Here is a 15,502-nt window from a genome sequence, read left to right as displayed (position 1 = left end):
CAAAGAGAAGAGAAGCTATATTGGGAAAAAAATTATCATTACCCTCCAGAGTGGGGAAGGATCCTGGCTGTGCCCATTGCCTCTGAACTACATCCAAAAATAACTTGGGACAAGGAATCTCCTGTTGGAGAATTATAGGTTCAGAAAAAACCCTGCTGTTAGGCCCCCAAGTGTCTGCTAAAGCAATTGGTATAATGGGCAAAGAATCAATTTGGGCAGTGGTCCTAGCCTTGTGGAGGAGGGATTTAAACAGCCCCAGGCTAAACAGACCTTTGAAGGGGGGGTGGATCAGATAATAGGTCATCTTCTGAGAACCCATTCTCCCTTAACCTCCTCCTCCATCCCAGATGCCCTGCTTCTGATGGAGAGGGCTGGAGAGGCCTCTTTCTGGTGCCTAGAAATTCCATGGGGCCTGATATTGCACTGACTGCAATGGCTGAGGATCAGATGTGGGGGAAGAATGGTTCCTTCCCCTCGCGGAGGAGGCTACCCCATTAGAAATGGCCTGAGCAATGAGGCCCTTAAGAACCTCTGGTAATTCTGGAGCCACTCTTTCTGCTGAGCACATTCCCACTGCAGTTGGAGTAAAGGTGGCCTCAGGTGATCCAGTCCTGTCTCTGGTCTGCAATTCTGCAGGACAAGGAAGCATGCAAACAAGAGGAAATCTCTTGAGTTTGGATTTCCTCAGCAAGAGGGATAAATTCCTGCTTCTGTGCTAATGGCTGCTGAGGGGAAGGACTAACAGGCCTTGGCTGGGGGAAGAAGAAAGACCTCTCCTGGTCAGCTTGCTTCTGAGCTCTGGAGAATTGCTTTTCCACTGCTTTTTGCCTTCTTTCCTCTGCTGTTGTGGGCTTTCTGGAAAAAGAGTCTTTGCCTTTATCTTGTTAGCACCTCTTTACTTGCAGATCTGGCCTTCCTGGGACTTTGCTTGGATCATTTAGCACTCAGGGGCTCCATGCTGCAATTGCCCAGATTTCTGGGAGGAGAGCTCTCTCGATCCTCCAATCCTGCTGCTCCAAAGGGAATTAAGGCCTGGAAGCCTTCCCTGGGCTGTGACAGTGGCGGCCCTACCAGTCTCCTGGATAGCCTAAACAACTCGCCATGCCACAGGCCGCCCTGAAAATCAGCTGGAGGTTGTAAAAGCGAAAGCAGCTTCTCCAGAGCTACCCAGTTAAGCCTGGGATCAAAACGACACACTGGGGGCAATCGCGGCTTCAGTGGGCCCCCATGGGTTGGGGGAGTCATTGGGGGCTCCCCCTTGACTGCCTGGGCTGTTAGGCCTTCAATTGGTAGTTCAGGGGGCTGCGAAAAAACAGAGCAGGCATGTTTGGATGCTTTAGGAGCTTTTTGCAAACTTTTGGGAGAATCCACACTTTAAACTGCTGCTTTCTGCTATAATTGTTGGAGCCAACCTTTGCCACGTCTCTACAGGGCCAAGACTGAGTCGTGACTGGGGCTAGGAAGCTTCCTGCCCCAACAGGAAGAGGTGTGGAAAAGATTGATGATTCAGTCTCTGGGCAGAAAGGCAGATTCAACCCATATGTGTGCATTATCCCAAAGGCATGCTGGGAGAATTAACAGTTCTTCAAGTCCATATAAAACAGGAATCTATAGTTACAGCAGTTCTCCTGATTGTAGGAGAGAAGAAATACATGAATCTCAATTTCCTTTGGTTCATTTACAATAATTTAGTATATGTTTTAGATACTTAGTCATATTAGATCAGTCTTTCTAAGCATTTTTCCCTTTGCAGTTTTATCAAAGATTTCCAACATGTCTTTCACCCAATGTGGATCATTTAACATTATATGCACAGGGAAAAATGGGCTTGGACAAAATCTGCAACATGCCTCTTTCTCATTTTCTCTCATTTCTTTGTTTTATTAGATTCCTTAGTTATCAGAAAGCAATCTAAGACCATGCAGAATGAAGTCTTTGACTAACAAGCACAATTGATCCCAAATTTTCTGTTGCTTGTAAGATAGTTAAGTGAATTTTGCTTAATTTTAAACCCCTTTTTTGTCATAGTTGTAAAGTGAATCTCTGCATTAGTTATTAGTTAGGATTAGTTATTAGTGAATTTAGCTTCCTTGTTGACTTTGCTTATTAGAAGGTTTCAAAACTCAATAACCTGATCCTGGGACACCGCAACCATCATGAGTTAGTTACTAGGGGTCTGAATTTTGATCACATGACCATAAGTCACTTTTTTCAGTGCTGTTATAACTTCTAACATCATTAAAAAACTGTCATAACTTGAGGACTACCAGTAGAGAAAGAGTGTTCAAGTCAATAGTTCACACAATCACAATTCTGTTCATTTGAACCAATGTTAAATCCTGCTTTGAATGTATGTGAAAATCTGCTAGCGAGACTGGGTGGACTTTTGCAAACAACAAGTGACAAAAGTTATATCCAAAGATTTGGGGCAGAGGGAGTCTAATATCCAACAATAATACAGAAGTTCCTCTGATCAACATGCAGTGCCATCTCTAAAGCAAATATTCCCAAAGCCCCCCACCCCCCCAGGCCACGGCGCACTACTGGGCCTTGAGCCTTTCAGAACGGGCCACAGAAGTAGCAGGTGAGCACGTGCAGGTCCCCACTTGTGTGAACAGCAAGCGAGCTTGTGCAGGTGTGCTCCATTTGTGCAGCAGCGGATACATGTGCCTGCTGTTCATGCAAATAGAGCTGCATGTGCACACTTGCCCACCACTCATGGGGAACTATCCCCTCTTCCCACCCCGCCAGTCCGCAAAGCCACAAAGGTTGGAGAACTCAAGCCCATTTTAAAAAAAACATGATCTTGTTTCTTCTCAGATATAAATTTATAAAATAATCTCCCCATTCCACAAATATTCAGAAATTTCAGCTTACCCTTACAGAAAAAAATGCAAGAAGATGGATGCCAAGCTCTTGCAAAGTATCGCAATGTCACACATTTCAGTGATGAAAAGATCTAAAAATCAAGGAGATATTTTTAAAAGCATAAAGACAAAGCAAACTAATAATACATAGTGAGATGTTTTCTCTTAGAATTTTCAATTAATTTATTTCTCTTTATAGTATTTTAAAATTCTACATATTACCTACTTCCATTAGTACTGTAACTCTGTTCAATTTATGAGTTTTATTTTTATTTTTAAAGCAACTTAAAAATTATGAAAAAAATTATTCTTTATTAAGATTTTTTTAGAAATAAACAAAAGACCATCATGTTTCAGTTATTTCTAGACTGATATTAAATAGTCTTTACTGGAAAAGAAAATTGCAAACTATTTTCCAAGATTCAAGTTGATATTCATCGCTCATAGCTTAGAAGAGAGATCAACAACCAGATTCAACTGGACTACATTTTCTAACAGTATTTATTATAGCCCATGTTGATGATTAGAATTTATTCATTATTCATGAAAATTAGTCATCTGACACACTTTGTATTTCATGTAAAATAGGGGTGCCAAACTCAAGGCCTGTGGGCCAAATCTGGCCCACAGGGTTCCAAGGGGCCACCTTGGAAACAGCAAAAGACTGGCTCGTGGTGCCTCTGCCAGTGAAAATGAACCTCGGGAGGTCCGTGTGCCCTCCTGAGCCCTGTTGCTGGCAGAGAGCTGTAAGAGGCTGTGGCAACTGAAAATGCAGCCTCCTGAGCTCCATTTTCACTGGCAGAGGGCTGCAGGAGGCCATTGCAGCTGAAAACGCAGCCCCGCCCCCCCAAGTCCCATTTTTGCTGGCAAAGCACTAGCAAAACAAACTACTAGCAAAAATGGCATTTGATCACAAGGTAAGGAGGCGTTGAGTAATGTTTTCCCTTTTGCATTTGAGCATCCAAGAGCGGACAGGAAAGGAGAAAGGGAAAGAGGAAAGACAAAGACAACAGGAAAAATGATAAGAGAGCAAGGAAGGAAAAATAAGGAAAGAGGGGAAGGAAGGAAAAATAAGGAAAGAGGGGAAGGAAGGAAGGAAGGAAGGAAGGAAGGAAGGAAGGAAGGAAGGAAGGAAGGAAGGAAGGAAGGAAGGTTGGTTATGAGAGGGAGGGTTTATATAGTTTTATTTTTTTAAAACAAAAATACCAATCTCAATTCATATTAATAGCGTTCATGTCATTATTAATACATACCTCTCCTTTTATACATAAACATCAGCTCTTATTTCTATCCAGGAAGGTCTGAGGGAAGTCCTGCCTTAGCACTTGGCCACCAGCAGTCCTGCTGCCCTTTCATCATCCCCTTGTCTCCTTCTCCTGATCTCTTCTGGTAGTCTCCCATCCTATCACTGAGGATGCTTTGGTTACAAAGCTGGGTCTCCTTGCATGGAGATAGAGTGTGCTTCCCTGTGACCCACACACTTTGCCCTCCCACACACACCATGAGCAACCTGGCCAAGGAGAGTGAAAACAGCAGCAGAAGCCTCAAGGAGGTAAGCACAGTTGAGCATCCCCTTGGGGAAGCAGGGCTGGGTAGGCTGTGGGGTCCCAGTGCCCTAGGAGCTCAAAGACTGGGCTGGGCATTTGCCCTCTGCTGCCTAGGGCTCTGGACAGCCTGAGTTGCCATCCTGCATGGCCTGAGAGGGATGGTGAGGGTCACCTGGAGCAGTGGTCACCAACTGGTGGGCCATGGCCCATTGGTGGTCTGTGAGAAAATTTTGGTGGTCTGCAGAAAAATGTCACCCTCAGAGTACCCCCCGAAGCAATTAATCCAGGCTGCACAGGAACACAAGGCTGCGCCACCCACATGGCCCGCAGGAACCCTCCCCGCCCACTCACTCCTTACCTGGCAAACTTGCCTGCGAAGTTGCTATTTTTCTTTTGTTTTCCCCAACCATCAGCTGTTCTGTTGTGCCGGGAGATTTAGATTAGCTAGAAAGCAGAAAATAGTTGGATTTCTTGCTTTCTAGCCAATCTTTAGATCTTCAGCTCTGCTTTTTAGCAGAGCTGAACCTTTCTTAGGACTGAAGCTTCTATTATTCAATGCAGGTAGCCGATGGCAGAATCATAGATCTCTAAGTGAATCTGCGATTCTATGAACAACTCAATCTGCCTGATTTTGGGTAAAAGTTGCTTTTTTTAATAAAAAAATCAATATTTACATATATGATGTGTTGTGAGTTAATTTTGTGAGTTTGCTTGCTTGCAAATTTTATGTGACAGACTCAGGTAGCCAATGGCAGAAACAGATCTCGGAATGAATCTGTGATTCTGTGAGCAACTCAATCTGCCTGCCTGCTTTGCTTTTTTATAAAAAATTCAATATTTACATAAATATTTATAATATTTACATATAAGCCATGCCCAGCCAGTCACATGACCAAGCCACACCCACAAATTAGGCCACACCCACAGAACCAGTTAAGAAATTTGAATCTCACCCCTGCCTCTGTGTGTGTGTGAGAGAGAGAGGGAGGAGGGGGGAAGAGGGGGGGTTAGATCAGATTTCTCCCCCACCCCCGGTCAGCAAGCCACCATTATTCAGAATTCATATTAGTGGTCCCCAGGATTTAAAATTATGAGTTTTGTGGTCCCTGAGGTCCAAAAGGTTGGCGACCCCTGCTCTGGAGGACAAGGGTTTGGCAAACTCCCTGGTCCCGCCTTCCTCTGCTGGAGACAATGGTTTCCCCCAGCTCTACCTGGGATACCACAGGTGCCCCTGACATGAGTGCCCCTGACACCCCAGCCACGCCCACCCCCAAGGTCAAACACAACCCTGATGCGGCCCTCAATGAAATCGAGTTTGACACCCCTGATGTAAAACAATTTACCAGATGTAAAAGAAATGGATTTTGCTCAGAATTTACTAATTTTCTATATCAATTAGCATCAAGTGTTTAATTACCAGATTCACAAATGACAGAAATTGTCAATAGAGGAGAATATTTGTAGGTTGTAGGTCAGGGTTGATATAAGGGATCCTTAGTGCTCTCTGAGCTTGCTTGTTTTCCTGCAGACATTACCCAAATATCATATGTGCTCGTGAGGAGTGGGGTTTGCTCCCATTTTATATTCTAATGGCTTGCCCTTTTTATGTTGGTTTGGGTGGTCTTGATGGTTCTTTGGTTGGGCTGTTCAGTGTTAGCTTGTTTTGCAGTTCCAAAACATCTCCTTTCCAGCATTCAGGACCCAGATGAGCAGAGATTAACATCACACCAAAAACTAAGTAAACAATAACCTAATCAAGGAACTGCCAAACAAGCAAACAGTAAACAGCCCAACCAAAGAACCACTTGGACCACTCTCACCAACACTGACAGGGCAAGCCATTAAAATATAAAATGAAAGCAAATCCCATTCCTTATTAGCACTGAAGATATTCCCTAGTTTGGGTAATGAAATGTTTGTAAAAAAAGCAACCAAGCTCAGAGAATATCAAGGACACCCACCCCCCTTAAATAAAATGGTTCACAAAGATAATTGTGAACTGTAGAATTCACCACTGCGTCATAATGCATCATTTATAAATGACCAGTTGTTACAAGTATCTCTATAAACACAAGCAGCCTATTTATCATGTCACTCTCATCTAGGAAATATAAAGACACTATTAACCCTGTTACACATGAATTTCACAGTGACATTGGGATAATCACTGTGGGAACAAGATTTCAGACTAGACAGGTCTGTACAAATTTCAGTTGGTTGTTAGTGAAGAAGTTTGAGGTTTTAATATTGATACCAATTAACGATAATTGGTTTTGGATCAAATGTGGCATACACACTCACACACTCACACTCATGCGTCTTAAAATAAAATTACAGAGATATATGTGGGAGAGACAAAATCAAAATTGCCCAGAAGAGGGTGTAAGAGGCATATAAACAAAAGCTAATAAAAATCCTCCTAGCAAGAGATATAGTCTAGAAATGCAAAGGTAGACAACCCCCCCAAATTACCTTCCTACTCTGAATCTGACCTTTAAAAGAAAAAGTCATCTCTTCAAAAAAACAGCAGAAAAAAAATCATAAACTCTTCATTCTATAAATGTGCTAGATCAGAACATCAATCACTTGGATTAGGACGTGCTAAACTCTCTAGCATTTAAGCATGCCTTATGGAAAAAATGCTCAGCTAGATATATGCTCAAAAGCTAACTAATATTAGAATCTAGGTGTTAGACCACCAGGAAATACCATTTGTAAATTAGACTAATATTAAAAAAAAAATCCAAAGAGAAGACGATGAAAAACCATTTTGCCAAGAAAACTACATAATTTTGAGAGGATAACAGGAGTTGTGCTTGAATCAAAAACTTTATGCTAAAATTAGAGAACATGAAATAAACTGTGAAATAGAATTCTTCAATGTTATATTACTATTTGTTCTTACATTTAGATTGTGAATGATGAATTTTACATTATAAACAATGAACCCATAAATATTCAAACACATCCAAATTCATTCAGCACAAAGTAAGTACTTTGTTAGAGGAATCCCCGCTAAAATGGGTTACCTTATGGCCCATTACTGAGACACACTGTGATACTCTGCAAAAAAAAATCAAATTAATTCAAAATTAATAGGAGACAATTATTCAAATAATAAGCAGCTTTCCTTATTTTATATATATTGAAAAGTGATGCAGGTTACAAGGTTTCACTGAAAAAGATATAACATTCCGAAATTTCTATGGCCTCCCGACTGCAAATCCAGCACCCTAACCACTATCATACATGCCACTTTCTGCAACTAAGGATATAGATATACTAATCTATCATAAACTAACTATCCAAAAGAATATAGTAGTTCAAGTGTTCGAGGGATACTGTGGAGACTCTGGTTCAAATCTCTCCTCAGTGGCAGTAACTCACAGGATAACTCTGGACCAATCACTTTTTCAACCTGACCTTCTTCACTAGTTGGCTGTAAGAAAAATACACTGCTCAAAAAAATAAAGGGAACACAAAAATATGACATCCTAGATCTGAATGAATGAAATATTCTTATTAAATACTTTGTTCATTACATAGTTGAATGTGCTGACAACACAATCACACAAAAATTATCAATGGAAATCAAATTTAGCAACCCATGGAGGTCTGGATTTGGAGTTACATTCAAAATTAAAGTGGAAAAAAACACTACAGGCTGATCCAACTTTGATGTAATGTCCTTAAAACAAGTCAAAATGAGGCTCAGTGTGGCCTCCACATGCCTGTATGACCTCCCTACAATGCCTGGGCATGTTCCTGATGAGGTGGCGGATGGTCTCCTGAGGGATCTCCTCCCACACCTGGACTAAAGCATCTCCCAACTCCTGGACAGTCTGTGGTACAACGTGGAATTGGTGGATGGAGCGAGACATGATGTCCCAGATGTGCTCAATTGGATTCAGGACTGGGGAACGGGCAGGCCAGTCCATAGAATCAATGCCTTCATCTTGCAGGAACTGCTGACATGAGGTCTAGCATTGTCTTGCATTAGGAGGAGCCCAGGACCAACCACACCCGAATATGGTCTCACAAGGGGTCTGAGGGTCTCATCTCGGTACCTAATGGCAATCAGGCTACCTCTGGTGAGCACATGGAGGGCTGTGCAGCCCACTAAAGAAATGCCACCCCATACCATTACTGACCCACTGCCAAACTGGTCATGCTGGAGGATGTTGCAGGCAGCAGAACATTTTTCACGGCGTCTCCAGACCCTATCACGTCTGTCACATGTGCTCAGTGTGAACCTGCTTTCATCTGTGAAGGGCACAGGGCACCAGTGGCGAATTTGCCAATCTTGGTGTTCTCTGGCAAATGCCAAACATCCTGCACAGATTGGGCTGTAAGCACAATCCCCACCTGTGGACGTCAGGCCCTCATACCACCCTCATGGAGTCTGTTTCTGACAGTTTGAGCAGCCACATGCACATTTGTGGCCCGCTGGAGGTCATTTTGCAGGGCTCTGGCAGTGCTCCTCCTGTCCCTCCTTGCACAAAGGCAGAGGTAGCGGTCCGGATGCTGGGTTGTTGCCCTCCTATAGCCTCCTCCACATTTCCTGATGTACTGGCCTGTCTCCTGGTAGCGCCTCCATGCTCTGGACACTATGCTGACAGACACAGCAAACCTTGCCACAGCTTGCATTGATGTGCCATCCTGGATGAGCTGCACTACCTGAGCCACTTGTGTGGGTTGTAGACTCCGTCTCATGCTACCACTACAGTGAAAGCACCGCCAGCATTCAAAAGTGACCAAACCATCAGCCAGAAAGCATAGGAACTGAGAAGTGGTCTGTGGTCACCACCTGCAGAACCACTCCTTTATTGGGGATGTCTTGCTAACTGCCTATGCTTTCTACCTGTTGTCCATTCCATTTGCACAACAGCATGTGAAATTAATTGTCAATCAGTGTTGCTACCTAAGTGGACAGTTTGATTTCACAGAAGTGTGATTGACTTGGAGTTACATTGTGTTGTTTAAGTGTTCCCTTTATTTTTTTGAGCAGCGTAGGAGAAAGCAACACTAGGTACATTATCTTGAGTTCCTGAACAAAACACAGAATAATAAATCTAAGAAATAAATAATGTTCAAAATCTCTATCAGAAAGAAACTCCAGAAAAGAAAAAGAAAAGCAAGCACATGAAGGACTGTTCCTGGCCCCATTTCTACCATCTGCAATGTCAAAAAACCCTTGAAGACAGAAGATTCCAATTATTGTTGTTTTTACATTTATAATTTCTTATTTTTTGCACTATTGAAAAAGCTAATGGATAAAGTACTTTGATAGGATTTGTATTCCAAAATAATAATTGAAATAAATAAGCTTCACATTACTAATACAGTGAATCTGTTATTAAATGCTTAGTATATCCAATATTAGAACCCAGGGCATTCACTGAAACTAGGAGAGATACAAGAAAGCCCTTTTCAAATAATAGTCAAATAATGACCACAGGGGTAGATGGATTCATATATAATGGTGGTACACTACCTGCTACCTTTAAGGGCCATATACTATCTCCTACATTAGAGGCAAAAAAAAATAGCTCATGGGAAGGGAAGGGGATCACATCATGCCTGCAAGTTTCACTTGTCACCTATGTAAATACAAAAAACTAAAATACTTATGCTTTTACGTGATTTCATGTACAAAGAACCTCGATTTGAGAGATTTCCATATGCAAAGAAAAAATTTCTATCCAGATATTTCCCTGAAATAATAGAAAATGGCACTGCATCTGAAGTAGTTTGGGTGAAACAAATAGATTTGTTAGTAGACATTCAAGCATAATGGATATGCTCTTCCCTTCCATTTAGGCTGCATGATATTTCGTGCTGAATCTAAACTACTGGTTATGATTATTTTATATTGATTTCAACAGTAAAATTTATATCTAAATGTTTTAACAAAACAGTATTTAACTGTATCTCATTATGTGCTAGAAGACTGTCCAGTTCTCTGAATAAACATTGAAAGAATAACTTGAGGAAATTCATTCTAATGCCTTATATTCTACCAACAGTTGTAGATATCTCTGTTAAACCTATACTGAATTTCGTAAGTACTTGTATCCAAAATAACAGGTACTCCTGATAATAAGAGCCTCTTAATAGTTGCCAAAGCACCAACTTTATCCTCTACTCCTCCACTGGCTTGTTTGGCAACTGTCTAGCTTTTCCTAAAGAAGCTATTTGGATAAGCACGAAACGTTTCGAACCAGAAAGAAAAGAAGAAAAGTCCAGTTGCCATGACTCAACTTCCAGATAACTGTACATGGATGACTGAGAATATTGACATATTTCCCTAAATACTTATCATAAAGTGAGAGTTCCTATTTCCTTTCTCAAATATTTGTTTCTGCTATTTTGATTTCTGAAAGATTGAAAAATCAATCTCCCTACTTTTTGTCTTCCATTTAATGTCAGGTTTTGGAGAAAAGTCAAAAGCTTGATCTTGTTGCTTCTAACATCCTTCCAAAGCTAACACAAATGGCCATTTCTTAACATCACATCACATCACTGAAGAAAGTTGGAAACAGCCAGAGGAACTTGCTTTTAGTTTTAAAGATGGACATTGCAAGACAAGATGAACCTGTCTCTTGAATTCTGATGAAGATCACCACTTGTCATGCTTGTATGATTTGCCTACTGCTTAATAATTTGCAGATTTGATTAATCAATTTTTATATTTTATAGCATTTGTAAAGCTGATTTCCTGAAAATTTCATTTATATTTTGGAAAACGGAATGTTAAACAGATGTACCATTTATAGTTTGCAACTATTTTGCCTCTTTAACAAAAGTGTCTTATATTACTTTTATAAAATTATTCCATCCATGTTATGATTTATATTAGAATTATTTTGTGTCAATATTTCTAAAATGTTTATGATAGCTAACAAAAACTGCCCAGATGTATTTTTCTAGATTGAAAAGTTTTTTTTTTAAGTTGTATGATTATATTTAAATATTTTTAGCATTGGTTATATAATATTCATTCAGCATCAAAATCAAAAACTTTCAAAAAAAGACATGAATTCCTGTAGTATCAACTGATTTATTGAAAATTATACAAAGTGTAAAGTTATTTCTACTATTTCTAAAAGTTGGATTCCACATTGGGAAGCAACAGAGTCATCTTATCAATTATAAATATTTATTCCCCCCAACAACTGCTAACTATTTTACAATTGTATAATTACCTATATAAATATGATTATATTATAAATTCTATTTCATAAGCTTATTGTAGCTCTATAAATATTTACTGCAGAATAAATTATTTCAGTGTATGATAAATTGCAGGAACTTCACAATTGCATCACAACAATTCTTAAGAGATTAGCAAACATGACAAAATAAATGTTTAGGCCCACTTTGATGGATGTACATACTTATGAAGTGAAATATTAGATCATAATTTAAAAGAATGCATTGCAAGACAATCAAGCAGATGCTGTCCAGATGTTTCGAATTCATGGCCCAACAACTGTAGCCAGATATGGGAGCTGATTTTGGCCTATACTTGCAGCTATAATATTAGCAAATCAGAAATCATCTACAATCTAAATCTACAAATTGAACAGTGGTTTATATATTTGTCTTCTAAAACTAACAGTAGGAAAAATCTGAACATAAAACATAAGGAGTTGTAAATAATAAAGGCAAATCCACAAGCATTACCAAATATTTGCTTTATTGTTTTCATTATTAAAATGATTTTATTACAAGAATTTCATCAAAACTACCAGTTTTATTTGCATACCAAACTTTAAAGTCCTATTAAAACTGGCAAATGAAACATTTTAACAGTTGTTAACTGAAATGTTGTACATTCTCTTCCAAAAAAATACCCATCAAAGTTAATGGGATTTAGAAGTATGCACAGAATTTTACTGCAAGCTTAGGCACTCTTATTTGGATCAAGAATTGTTAGTGAGCTTAATGCTTCAAGCATAGATAAAAGCTTGTTCAAATATACTATGTTAATGTAATATGGTACACTACAAAGTATCTGCTAAAAGTTCAAGCACTAATACTATATAACAGAAAACTTACAGCAAGTTTTTACTTGTGATGCTACAATTTCAATTTGTAATCTCTCAATCTTACTTACTTACTTTCTCTGTATGTATGTATGTATGTTCTAGTTAATTACAAAAAAACCATTCATTATAACTTCACAAAATAGAAAATCAAAGTCTGTAGTTATAACAAATATTTAATATCAAAAGCAAAACAAAGTAGAATTGTCCACATATTAATTAGCCTTTTGGTCAAGTATGTATGAATAGTGCTTGTCAACAACGATCTAAATATATGGTAAAATGAATATACTATGCAATGCAGACTTTGAGAAATGTCTAACTGCTGGTATCTAACAGTGAATATACACTAATTATCATCAAAAACCTAATCTAAGTACACCCACCACTGGCCTATTTTAATCTACATTTAAAACATTTTCCTCCTACTTTTCAAGCAAACCCTTAACAGTGGAATTGCTGGATATTTCACATTGAAGAATACGTATGAGAAGGTTTCCACACCCTTTTTTAAACACCAGAGTATTTGAGGGGGGTGGAATTAAAGCCAACAAGCAACCGGTCTCTGAATTACGTCTCTCCTGCCATTTCCAGACTTCTATCTAGGGCTTTTCCTTGAGAGGAAATCCAGGGGTTACCGAGACAAGAAAGAACATGAAGAATTGTAGTAAGCAACACAGCCCGCCTAACCTCCTGTTTCAAACTACATTACATCCACCCTACGGAGCTGGGGGAGGGTTTAAGGAGGAAAAAGTAGGCCACTCACATCTTTAAAAGAGGAAAGTTTGCTATGGCGAGATTTTGGGAGGTGGTCGGAGAGGGGAGGAGGGAAACTGAAGAAGAGAAAGATAGGAGTATGGAAGCCTGGAGAGAGCAAAGCAGAAATAATGGAGAGGGGAGGGCGGAGAGATCGAGAAAAGAAGCAAGGAGGAAAGGAGAATTTTCCTCCTTCCTGCCTTGTTCCGTCCTCCCCTCTCCCTGGGGAACCGTGGCCAACTGGCAGCCGTCGCCGTTGCTATTAGAACCTAGTAAAATAAGCTCCGAGCCTCCCGGCTGGTTTAGGCCTTCATCACCTGTCTGGGACCAGAGGCAAGCAACGCTTCCAACCCTTCCCCCTCCTCCTTCCCGGGTGTGTAGGTATGGAGAGGGCTCCCACAAGGAAGGAAGAGGAAAGAAAAGAAAGCGGAGCTCTTGACCTACCCAGCAATCTCTCCCTCATAAGTCTCGGCCCAAGGCGGCCTCAGCCTTCCTCAGAACTGGTAGGAGCCGGTAGAGCCCGGACCTCTGCAAGCAGCAACACCCGGCTCCGAAACCCCAACGCCGCTGCAGCTATGGGTTTGGGTGTAGTTAGTGAAAGGGGGGGGGGAGGCCGGTGTAGATCGGGAGGAGGGCTTTTACAAGGAGGAGCGGCTTAATTTCTCCTTACCTCGGTCTCCGGCTTTTCCACAGAGAGAACAGCAGCATTCCCGGAACTCTCGCTCCGCGCCAGCGGCCGCCGTTCCCCTTCTGGTCGCAGCCCCTCTCACAACTCTCGCCCCATCTTCATATCTCCTCCCTCCTCTCTCGGTGTTCCCGGCTTCGTAATGGCGGCGGCTAAGCCTCCCCAGCACTGGGTTCGCTGATGGACCCACGTCTCTCCCTTTCTCTCTCTCTCTCTCTTTCACTCTCACAGAGACATTCGGCGCCCCCTCTCCGTTCCCCGCCCCCACCTCGAACTTTACCTCAGCAGCTTTCCCTGCCTTCCCTCCCCCCTCCCTGTTCTCGCCCGCCGCCGCCACCGCGGCTCTGCGCGCGCGCCCCCGAGGCCTACCCCGGGTGCGCGTGCGCGGGAAGGACCTTCTAAACGTTTCCGTTTCTTTTACTGGGCCGCTGTCGCCCTCGTCGTCGTTAGGTTCCCTCGAAGCCCTGCCTACGCAACATGCGCGTGAGAGAGAAAGAGCTAGAGAGCGCGAGCTCGTCCGTTTTATGTATATTAGTTCTCTCTCCTCCCGCGCTCCCCACCCCCCACGCGCGCGCGCACACACACGCACACATACACTCCCACGGCTAGCTGAAAGCGCCACTTTAAAGGGGTTGAGGGGCGGGTGTGGGGAGAGAAGATGACAGACTCCTCGCAGTTCTCGTTTCGGACCGACTGAAACTGGTAGAGAAGGAGCAACGAAACGTTTGGATACGACCGTTCGTTAAAAGCTGTGGTCCTTAGAAACCGACGGAAATGTATGTGACTCTCTAGGGAAACGAATAACCTCCCCCGCCTACAAAATCTTTCGCGATTAAGGTTGTACATAAGCAGAAATGTCAGTACGCCGAGAGTTACATCCGAAGAGGCGTTTCTTCAAACGTCTTCCAACGCCGACTGGTCTGCGTGATTTCTCTTTACGCGTTACTTTCTAAACACGTCTGTCCTTCGAAGTCTTCGGAGCAACTCCTCAGCTCACCACGGCTCTCTGGAGAAGGTGAAGGAGAGCAAATGGCATGCCTGAAACTTAACAGGCACAAGCTTAATAGCTAAATGGAAGAATTCATGGGTTTGAGGTGCGCTGGAAACAAGTTTCCTTCAACTGGATCTATGGCCACCCATCCAGGAGGACTTCCCTCACAACAAGTGGGCTGAGCCCCTGAAGAAATGGCACAACTTCGGGTATGCCTGGCAAGGCAACTTTGAATGGATAGAGAAGAAAAGGGAACTAAATTTGGCTCCTCCGTGGAGGGGAGAATTTAAGCAGGGTTCATTTCACGATAGGCATCACTTAGCTTAAGAAGTTCCACAGAATTTGCAACTGTGTGGTATAGTACTTTCTGCAGTGCTGGCGCTCACTGTACAAAGTGTAAATTCAACAATTGAGTTTTTGCTGCTAGACGAAAGTAATGCTTCATATCTGGGGGGAAATGATTACTTTGAGAAGTACTTTGATTACTTTGAGAAGCCTTGCTGGCTTTAATTTCCCCCCACCCCCCATCAAATACTCTGGTGTTTAAAAAGGGGTGTGAATGCATCAAAACCAAACAAAATAATGCACTGCACAAGTTTTTGTGGTCA

At 41.8% G+C, this 15,502-nt stretch overlaps 1 protein-coding gene across 9 annotated transcripts in view; it reads right to left on the bottom strand.

Moving 5' to 3' along the window:
- The window catches only part of ARHGAP5 (Rho GTPase activating protein 5), a 48,245-nt gene extending 33,982 nt beyond the window's left edge, over nucleotides 1-14,263 (bottom strand). For 2 of the 9 annotated variants that reach the window (XM_087921875.1, XM_087921871.1), the window contains exons 1-3: nucleotides 13,889-14,263; nucleotides 7,444-7,477; nucleotides 2,878-2,959 (exon numbers count right to left, since the gene is read on the bottom strand). The gene's annotated coding sequence lies outside the window, so the exon portion shown is untranslated. Of the gene's footprint in view, nucleotides 1-2,877; nucleotides 2,960-4,772; nucleotides 4,859-7,443; nucleotides 7,478-13,662; nucleotides 13,819-13,888 lie in introns of those variants that run through there. The other 7 variants (XM_087921873.1, XM_026710913.2, XM_087921870.1 and 4 more) reach the window with 6 other exon arrangements.
- Between the last annotated feature and the right edge of the window lie 1,239 nt (nucleotides 14,264-15,502).

This window comes from Pseudonaja textilis, chromosome 1 (assembly GCF_049901715.1).
Source record: "Pseudonaja textilis isolate UNSWEBS1 chromosome 1, rPseTex1.2, whole genome shotgun sequence".
NCBI lineage: Eukaryota > Metazoa > Chordata > Lepidosauria > Squamata > Elapidae > Pseudonaja > Pseudonaja textilis.
This window is presented reverse-complemented; position numbering and strand designations above follow the sequence as displayed.